Genomic DNA, 8,742 nt, shown 5'->3' with positions numbered 1-8,742 from the left:
CTGCAGAATCTGATCCAGCAAAAGTTGCCTCTCTTCCCCCAGTGGCAGTGGCATCTCCAGCCCCAGGGGTAGTGGCCTCTCTACTCACTTTCATCTGAAGTCATAAAACAAGTCTCAACAAACTTAATAAACTGACATCACATAAAGTATCTTCTCTGACTACAATGAGATGAAGCTAGATATCAATGAAAAGGAAAATGAAAAATTTACGAATATGTGAATATTTTAAACAATGTAAAATAGACAACCAATAAGCCACAGAAGAAATCACAATGGAAATTAGAAAATACTTAGAGATGAATGTAAACCAAAACATAACTTCCAAAACTGGCTCAAGAGGCAAGATAAGCAGCGTTTAAAGGAAATTTAGGTATGTAAATACACATCAATAAAGAAGAGAGATCTGATCAGGAGCCTAACCTTAACAAATTGAGGAACTAGACAAAGGAAAAATTAAACCTAAAGCATGGAGAAGTAAGATCATATAGAAGTATAAGAAAATGATAAAGATTACAACAGAGAGAAATGAAAGAGAGAATAAAGTATAGAGAAATGAGTTTACTCAATCTGTGCTTGGGTCAAAGTGGAGTGGAAAATGAAATAAACAAGCAATTACAAAAACTTAAGAACCAGTTAAAAGACTGTATGGCAAGTTAGCTCAAGGAGATACCACAAAGTTCTGCAATCATTAGAATCAGTCACCCACTATTGATTTTTTAACTTTTTCCCTTTCTAAGTATAGAATTTATAGATTGTGCTTGGGGAAAACATAACCTTGAAATGAATGTATATATTTCTTCAATCAATTTTTAGTTCATTCCAATTTGACATAAAACTTAAGAGTGTCACTTAAGTTATGAGACCTTCCTAGAAAAACCCCACCCATGTGCTATGTCTACATTTTGTCTGTAGAAAAAAATTAGTCAAAGAACAAATTGAGTCAGAACAGTGAATAAATGCAGAATGAAAGAAAAACAGTCAGCAAGATGAAATAATGATACTTCACCCATTAAGCAAAGACAAGGACTTTTAGTTATTCCTGAAGGACTATAGATAATAGTCTTGAACCATGTCCTTTGACCTGTTGTTCAGATACTGAAACCCCCACCATGTGGAAGAATTTAACTGTGTGCTGCTCACAAGCACATTGACCTCACATGACTCCTTAGAACCAGAAGGTTGACAATGCTAACTCCCCATTACCATACTACCATCCAATCAGAAGAAAGTCCACAAGCTGATCATTCCTTCCTCTTTGAACCTTTACTATAAAACTCCTTACTACCCTCTTCAGGTGGGGACACCCACTTTTGAGGACAGTAATTCCCTTTACCTGAAAAAGCAATGAGCTATTTCTTTCTAATTCATCCAAAACTCTGTCTCTAAATATTTTTTTAAAAGCCATCTTTGCACTAATTTTTTTTAATTTTTTATTGAAGGATAATTGGTTTACAGAATTTTGTTGCTTCTGTCAAATCTCAATGTGAGTCAGCCATAGGTATACATATATCCCCTCTCACCAATGTAGGGAGGATAAGTTTTGGTGTTAAGAGAGTGGTGATATATGGCTGTCTTAACTCTCTACTCTCTCAATTTGTATTGTTTTATTTCTATTATAAAGCATTCTTTGGTGTTTTAAAATTTCATAGCTTCAAAAGTGTGAAGTGTATATGTTCACACTGTAATCACATTGCTAAATAATACATTTGTATGTGAGTGTGTGCATGGGTGTGTTTGTGTGTGTGTGCACTCAGTCATGCCCAATCTTTGTGACCCCATGGACTGTAGTCTGCCAGGCTCCTCTGTTCATGGAATTTTTCTGGCAAGAATATTGGAGCAGGCTGCCATTTTCTACTCCAGGGGATCTACCAGATCCAGGGATTGAACAAGCATTTCTTGTGTCTCCTGCATTGGCAGGCAGATTCTTTACCACTTTGCTACCTGGGAAGCCCAAATAATACATTTTCCTTTTTTTTTTTTTTTTTAGAATGGCCATCATTTTATTTTGTTTATTTATTTTTAATATAAATTTATTTATTTTAATTGGAGGCTAATTAGTTTACAATATTGTATTGGTTTTGCCATACATTGACATGAATCCACCACGGGTGTACATGTGTTCCCCATCCTGAACCCCTTTCCCACCTCCCTCCCTATCCCATCCCTCTGGGTCATCCCAGTGCACCAGCCCTGAGCATCCTGTATCATGCATCAAACCTGGACTGGCGATTCGTTTCACACATGATAATATGCATGTTTCAAAGCCATTCTCCCAAATCATCCCACCCTCGCCCTCTCCCACAGAGTCCAAAAGACTGTTCTATACATCTGTGTCTCTTTTGCTGTCTCGCATACAGGGTTATCATTACTATCTTTCTAAATTCCATATATATATATATTATTATACTGTATTGGTGTTTTTCTTTCTGGCTTACTTCACTCTGTATAACAGGCTCCAGTTTCATCCACCTCATCAGAACTGATTCAAATGTATTCTTTCAATTAAAACAGCCCACTATATATTTTAATAGTTATGTTGTCATTGTTAAATAAATGACTTATCACTATTGCTGAAGACTATTTTATGCATTAGTGTCTTAAGTGATGTTTATTAAAAAGTTATACATGTATACTTTTAAAGGGTTTTTTGAAGTTACACTTCTATTATACTGGAGAGGCTGTGCCATATAGTGGAATAGACATATACATTGGAGGTGAATGCTACTGGGTGCAAATAATATTCTCCAGCAATTACTAGCAATACATACCTTTGCTAGATCTATTCAAATATATTTTGTAGAAAAACACATGTAAATAAAAATTAAACTTTAAAAATAATAAAGATGGTTGCCAGTGGAGGAATGGGAATAAGAAATGGACATACAAGAGAAAAATTAAAAAAACAAAATAAGGGAATGGCAATACCTAAAGATAATTATTATACAGAAAGGCCCAAGAGAAACAACTTTCAACTGTCTGCACAGAAGAAAGAAATGGGAGTCATTAAACTTCAATTTTGCCATTCCTCAAAAATTTACCTAGGAGACATGGTTTGAGAATTAGCAAACACATCTTATGTGAAAAAGTTTATTACTCTCATTGTATGATTAGCATTGCTTTCAGTGAAAAATGTGAAAAGATTTTAAAATTAAAAGATATGTGGAACACTGTGTTATGAATATTTTTTTGATTCACAAAATTACACTCATCTTATTCTCTGTATTTGATTCTTATTCAAAGTTAGAATTTTTATAGAAGTTCTCTCTCTGAAAGTTTAGTCCTTCATGTTTTTTATAGGATTTATTCAACTAATATTTCTTTAAAAAACAATACTGATCATATTTGTCTTCACAGGGATTCATATGCACACGAAACACATAATAGTAATACTTGAGACAAAATGGATGGGAAATTCATGACATTTAGGGGAAGCATAGTGTCTGTGGAAATTAGATAGCAAAGATGGCTTGCTCTCTCTGTATCCACACCCTCTGCAATGTGTGTCCCAGCTCCCTCCATGCACAAGTGATTCTGTATTTCTCCCTTGAATGTTGGTTGGTCCTGTGACTTGCTTGACTAATAGAATGTGTGATGGAGAAGGGATATTGTGCCGAGGACTCCAGAGGCCTTGCCTGCTTCTACTCTCTCTCGGAGCCTTAAGATCTTACCATGTGAACAGTTGTTAGCTGGAAGATAAAGCATCATCTGGAAGAGGGTTCATTTATCTTAGTAAGGAGTCATTCAACTTTTAAAGTTGTGACTGAGGCCCTACCTGACAACAAGACCTAGTCATCCTTAGTGACATTCATATAAAGAAATCCTGTGCTGAAGATCTCTTGTTCAGACACATGGTTCATAGAACAGATGGTTGTTGCCCTTGCTATGCTGACTGATAGTGGGACATTTCTGTGTGTGGTTCTGTCATATATATGCATCATCAAGACCATCATAAAGTTCCCTTCTGCCCAGCAAAAGATGAAGGCCTGTTCTACCTGTTCTTCTCACATTGTATATATATATATGTGTATATATATACATACATATATAAATGTATGTATATATATATATATATATACTTTGTGGATGTTTACATTTAAAGCAAGAGAATGGATACTATGACTCCATTAATATTCCCATCAGTTCAAAAATTCAATTTTTTTTCCACACAAGATTTAATAGTTATTTTATTGCGCATAGCCAGATTAGAGTTTAGGTAAATCCCTTCTAGAAATCTAATTTCATATTTTTTTGATATGCGATGTCATCTTGCAGAAGGTTTATTTTCAACAGGAGTTGAAACGGTGCAACTTGCTTATTTCAACAGGCATTGAAAAGATGGTTTTGGATCAGAGATTAAATAATAACAGTGGTATAAGAAAGTTAATATAAACAGACAATAGACCAGGGTACATTAGTTAAGTAATGAGATTATGACATTAAGCACAAATGCTCTTTTTAAATTCATATTTTATGCTTAATTTCAACATTCTTTTACTTCTTTGAAATCAATGATATTCTTTTGATTAAGTCAGTAAAAGCTTCTTTCACTTGCTTGTTCCTCAGGCTATATATAAATGGGTTTAACATGGGGGCAACTGAAGTAGTAAGCACTAACACACCCTTATTAATTGCCACTTCATCTTTTGCTGAAGGTTTGACATAAATGAAGATACAACTGCCATAGGTGATAGAAACCACAATCAGGTGAGAAGAGCAGGTAGAAAAGGCCTTCATCTTTTGCTGGGTGGAAGGGAACTTTATGATGGTCTTGATGATGCATATATATGACAGAACTACACACAGAAATGTCCCAATATCAGTCAGCACAGCAAGGGCAACAACCATCTGTTCTATGAACCATGTGTCTGAACAAGAGATCTTCAGCACACGAGAGGCATCACAGAGAAAATGATCAATGACATGATAGTCACAGAATTCCAGATTTAAGCCCAGGCAAAGTGGTGGAAATATAACCAGCTCACCTGCTATCCAACAGCAAATAAGTCTTCCACAGATTCTACTGTTCATAATGGTTGCATAATGTAAAGGTTTACAGATGGCCACATAGCGGTCATAGGACATGATGGCCAGGAGAAAAAATTCTGTTGCTGCAAAAAGGAAGATAAAAAATAGTTGACTGATGCAGGCATTATAGGAAATAGTTTTGTCTCCAGTTGATAAGCTGTATAAGAATCTGGGAATGCACACCGTGGTGAATAAGGTTTCTAAAAAGGAGAAGTGTTTGAGGAAAAAGTACATGGCAGTTTTAAGGCGAGAGTCTACTAAAGTGAGTATAATGATGGTCAGATTCCCAGTGACACTCAATAAGTAGGACACAAGCAGAAATATAAAAATCAGAACCTGCATTGGAGGGTCATCTGTCAGTCAGTCCCAGGAGTATGAATGTAGGTAATGATGTATGGTTTCTCATTGCTGACTTGTGCTTCTTCTCAAACTCCTCACAAAATCAAGTGACATTGGACTGAGAAAACTTGTATGAAATTAAGAGGCCATGGACATTGGGTAAAAAAGAAAATCCAATCAATGCAATGAATATTCATTTTATTCTTTTACTTGACAATGACTTATCATAACTCTGGGATTATCAAGTCTTTTAATGTGTGTTATAAGTATCTTCAATATCATGGTTTTCTGAAATAAGTTTGTTCTACTGTCCATATTTTTAGATCTCCTTGCATGCTCTTGAATCTCTATTTCTCAATTCACCTAAACTCTCTCTTCTACTGTCTGAAATGTATTTAGCTATAGAAATAGAAAGGATCATCTATGTGACATGATTTTTTGTTTATTATAGTGTTATTTTTCTCCTATTAATTCTTTACTACTCTCAAGTTTGAATGAACTCACAAGCTGCTTAAAATTTTGGTTCCTGTTAAATGCAAATAAATGGCTGAGTTTGACATTTTATACAGAGTCTATATGCCACATGTTCAGTATTTGAATGTTTTCTGTTACTGCAATGACCAAAAAAGTTATTTCATTTTATATATTTTACTTTTGGTATCAGATGTGTCATCCAAATAACACTGACATTTTTCCATTTTGCTATTTATCTTGAAGTTTCTATATCAATACCCAATTTCCCCTTCATTTTAACTCTGGTAGAATTAGTGTTTAATGAGTACTACATAAACAAGTAGTCATATTCATATACAGTCAGAAAAAACAAGACTGGGAGTTGACTGTGGCTTAGATCACATACTCCTTATTGCCATATTCAGATTTAAATTGAAGAAAGTGGGGAAAACCACTAGACCATGCAGGTATGACTTAAATCAAATCCCTTATGACTATACAGTGGAAGTGAGAAACAGATTTAAGGAACTAGATCTGATAGACAGAGTGCCTGATGAACTATGGACGGAGGTTCATGACATTGCACAGGAGACAGAAATCAAAAAGACACAGATGTGTATAGCGGACTTTTGGACTCAGAGGGAGAGGGAGAGGGTGAGATGATTTGGGAGAATGGCATTGAAACATGTATAATATCATGTAAGAATCGAAAAAAAAAAATAAATATATTAAGCTCTTAGAATGGTGCCTGGAAAAAAAAAAAAAAGATCATCCCCCAAAAAAAGAAATGCAAAAAAGGAAAATGGCAGTCTGAGGAGGCCTTACAAATAGCTGTGATAAGAAGAGAAGTGAAAAGCAAAGGAGAAAAGGAAATATATACCCATTTGAATACAGAGTTCCAAAGAATAGCAAGGAGAGATTAAAAAAAGCCTTCCTCAGCGATCAGTGCAAAGAAACAGAGGAAAACAATAGAATGGGAAAGACTAGAGATCTCTTCAAGAAAATTAGAGATACCAAGGGAACATTTCATGCAAAGATGGGCTCCACAAAGGACAGAAATGGTATGGACCTAACAGAAGCAGAAGATATTAAGAGGTGGCAAAAATATACAAAAAAGATCTTCATGACCCAGATAATCATGATGGTGATATCACTCACACTCACCTAGAGCCAGACATCCTGGAATGTGAAGTCAAGTGGGCCTTAGGAAGCATCTGAACAAAGCTAGTGGAGGTGATGGATTTCCAGTTGAGCTATTTCAAATCCTGAAAGATGATGCTGTGAAAGTTCTGCACTCAATATGTCAGCAAATTTGGAAAACTCATCTGTGGCCACAGGACTGGAAAAGGTCAATTTTCATTCCAATCCCAAAGAAAGGCAATGCCAAAGAATGCTCAAACTACCACACAATTGCACTCATCTCACATGCTAATAAAGTAATGCTCAAAATTCTCCAAGCTAGGCTTCAGCAATACATGAACCATGAACTTCCAGATGTTCAAGCTGGTTTTAGAAAAGGTAGAGGAGCCAGAGATCAAATTGCCAACATCCGCTGGATCATGGAAAAAGCAAGAGAGTTCCAGAAAAATCCATCTATTTCTGCTTTATTGACTATGCCAAAGCCTTTGACTGTGTGGGATCACAATATGCTGTGGAAAATTCTGAAAGAGATGGGAATACCAGACCACCTGACCTGCCTCTTGAGAAACCTATATGCAGGTCAGGAAGCAACAGTTAGAACTGGACATGGGACAACAGACTGGTTCCAAATAGAATAAGGAGTACGTCAAGGCTGTATATTGTCACCCTGATTATTTAACTTATATGCAGAGTACATCATGAAAAACGCTGGGCTGGAAGAAGCACAAGCTGGAATCAAGATTGCTGGGAGAAATACCAATCACCTCAGATATACAGATGACACCACCCTTATGGCAGAAAGTGAAGAAGAACTAAAGGGCCTCTTGATGAAAGTGAAAGAGGAGAGTGAAAAAGTTGGCTTAAAGCTGAACATTCAGAAAAGGAAGATCATGGCATCTGGTCCCATCACTTCATGGCAAATAGATGGGGGAACAGTGGAAACAGTGTCAGACTTTAAATCTTTGGGCTCCAAAATCACTGCAGATGGTGATTGAAGCCATGAAATTACAAGATGCTTGCTCCTTGGAAGAAAAGTTATGACCAACCTAGACAGCATATTAAAAAGCAGAGACATTACTCTGCCAACAAAGGTCATCTGGTTAAGGCTATGGCTTTTCCAGTAGTCATTTGTGGATGTGAGAGTTGGCCTATAAAGAAAGCTGGACACTGAAGAATTGATGCTTTTGAGCTGTGCTGTTGGAGAAGACTCTTGAGAATCCCTTGGACTACAAGGAGATCCAACCAGTCCATCCTAAAGGATATCAAGCCTGGGTGTTCATTGGAAGGACTGATGTTGAAGCTGAAACTCCAATTCTTTGGCCACCTGATGCGAAGAGCTGACTCATTTGAAAAGACCCTGACACTGGGAAAGATTGACGGCAGGAGGAGAAGGGGACGACAGAGGATAAGATGGTTGGATGGCATCACTGACTCAATGGACATGGATTGGGGTGAACTCTGGGTGTTTATGACGCAAAGGGAGGCCTGGCGAGCTGGGGTCGCAAAGAGTTGGACATGACTGAGTGACTGAACTGAACATAAATAAGTTACCTGCTGCTGTATGAGGTTAAGAAATTATTATAAGCAACTGAACAAACCCATCCTGAGTAATTTAACCTCATTTGTTTGTATTTTCATGGTCACGAAGGACAAGGGGATACAGGATGAGACATGAGTTGGAGACCAAGGATAAATTACAATTCCTTTTCAATTATTTACCTTGAATTGGATCCTGCAACAGAGAAATGACATTAGAGGAAAAACAGGGAAAATCCGAGTAAAATC

General features: G+C 36.6%; 1 pseudogene; it reads right to left on the bottom strand.

The window, feature by feature from the left end:
• Positions 1-4,491: 4,491 nt before the first annotated feature.
• Positions 4,492-5,431, bottom strand: LOC120857386 (annotated as a pseudogene).
• Between the last annotated feature and the right edge of the window lie 3,311 nt (positions 5,432-8,742).

Source organism: Oryx dammah, unplaced genomic scaffold (genome assembly GCF_014754425.2).
Source record: "Oryx dammah isolate SB20612 unplaced genomic scaffold, SCBI_Odam_1.1 HiC_scaffold_29, whole genome shotgun sequence".
Classification (NCBI taxonomy): Eukaryota; Metazoa; Chordata; class Mammalia; order Artiodactyla; family Bovidae; genus Oryx; species Oryx dammah.
This window is presented reverse-complemented; position numbering and strand designations above follow the sequence as displayed.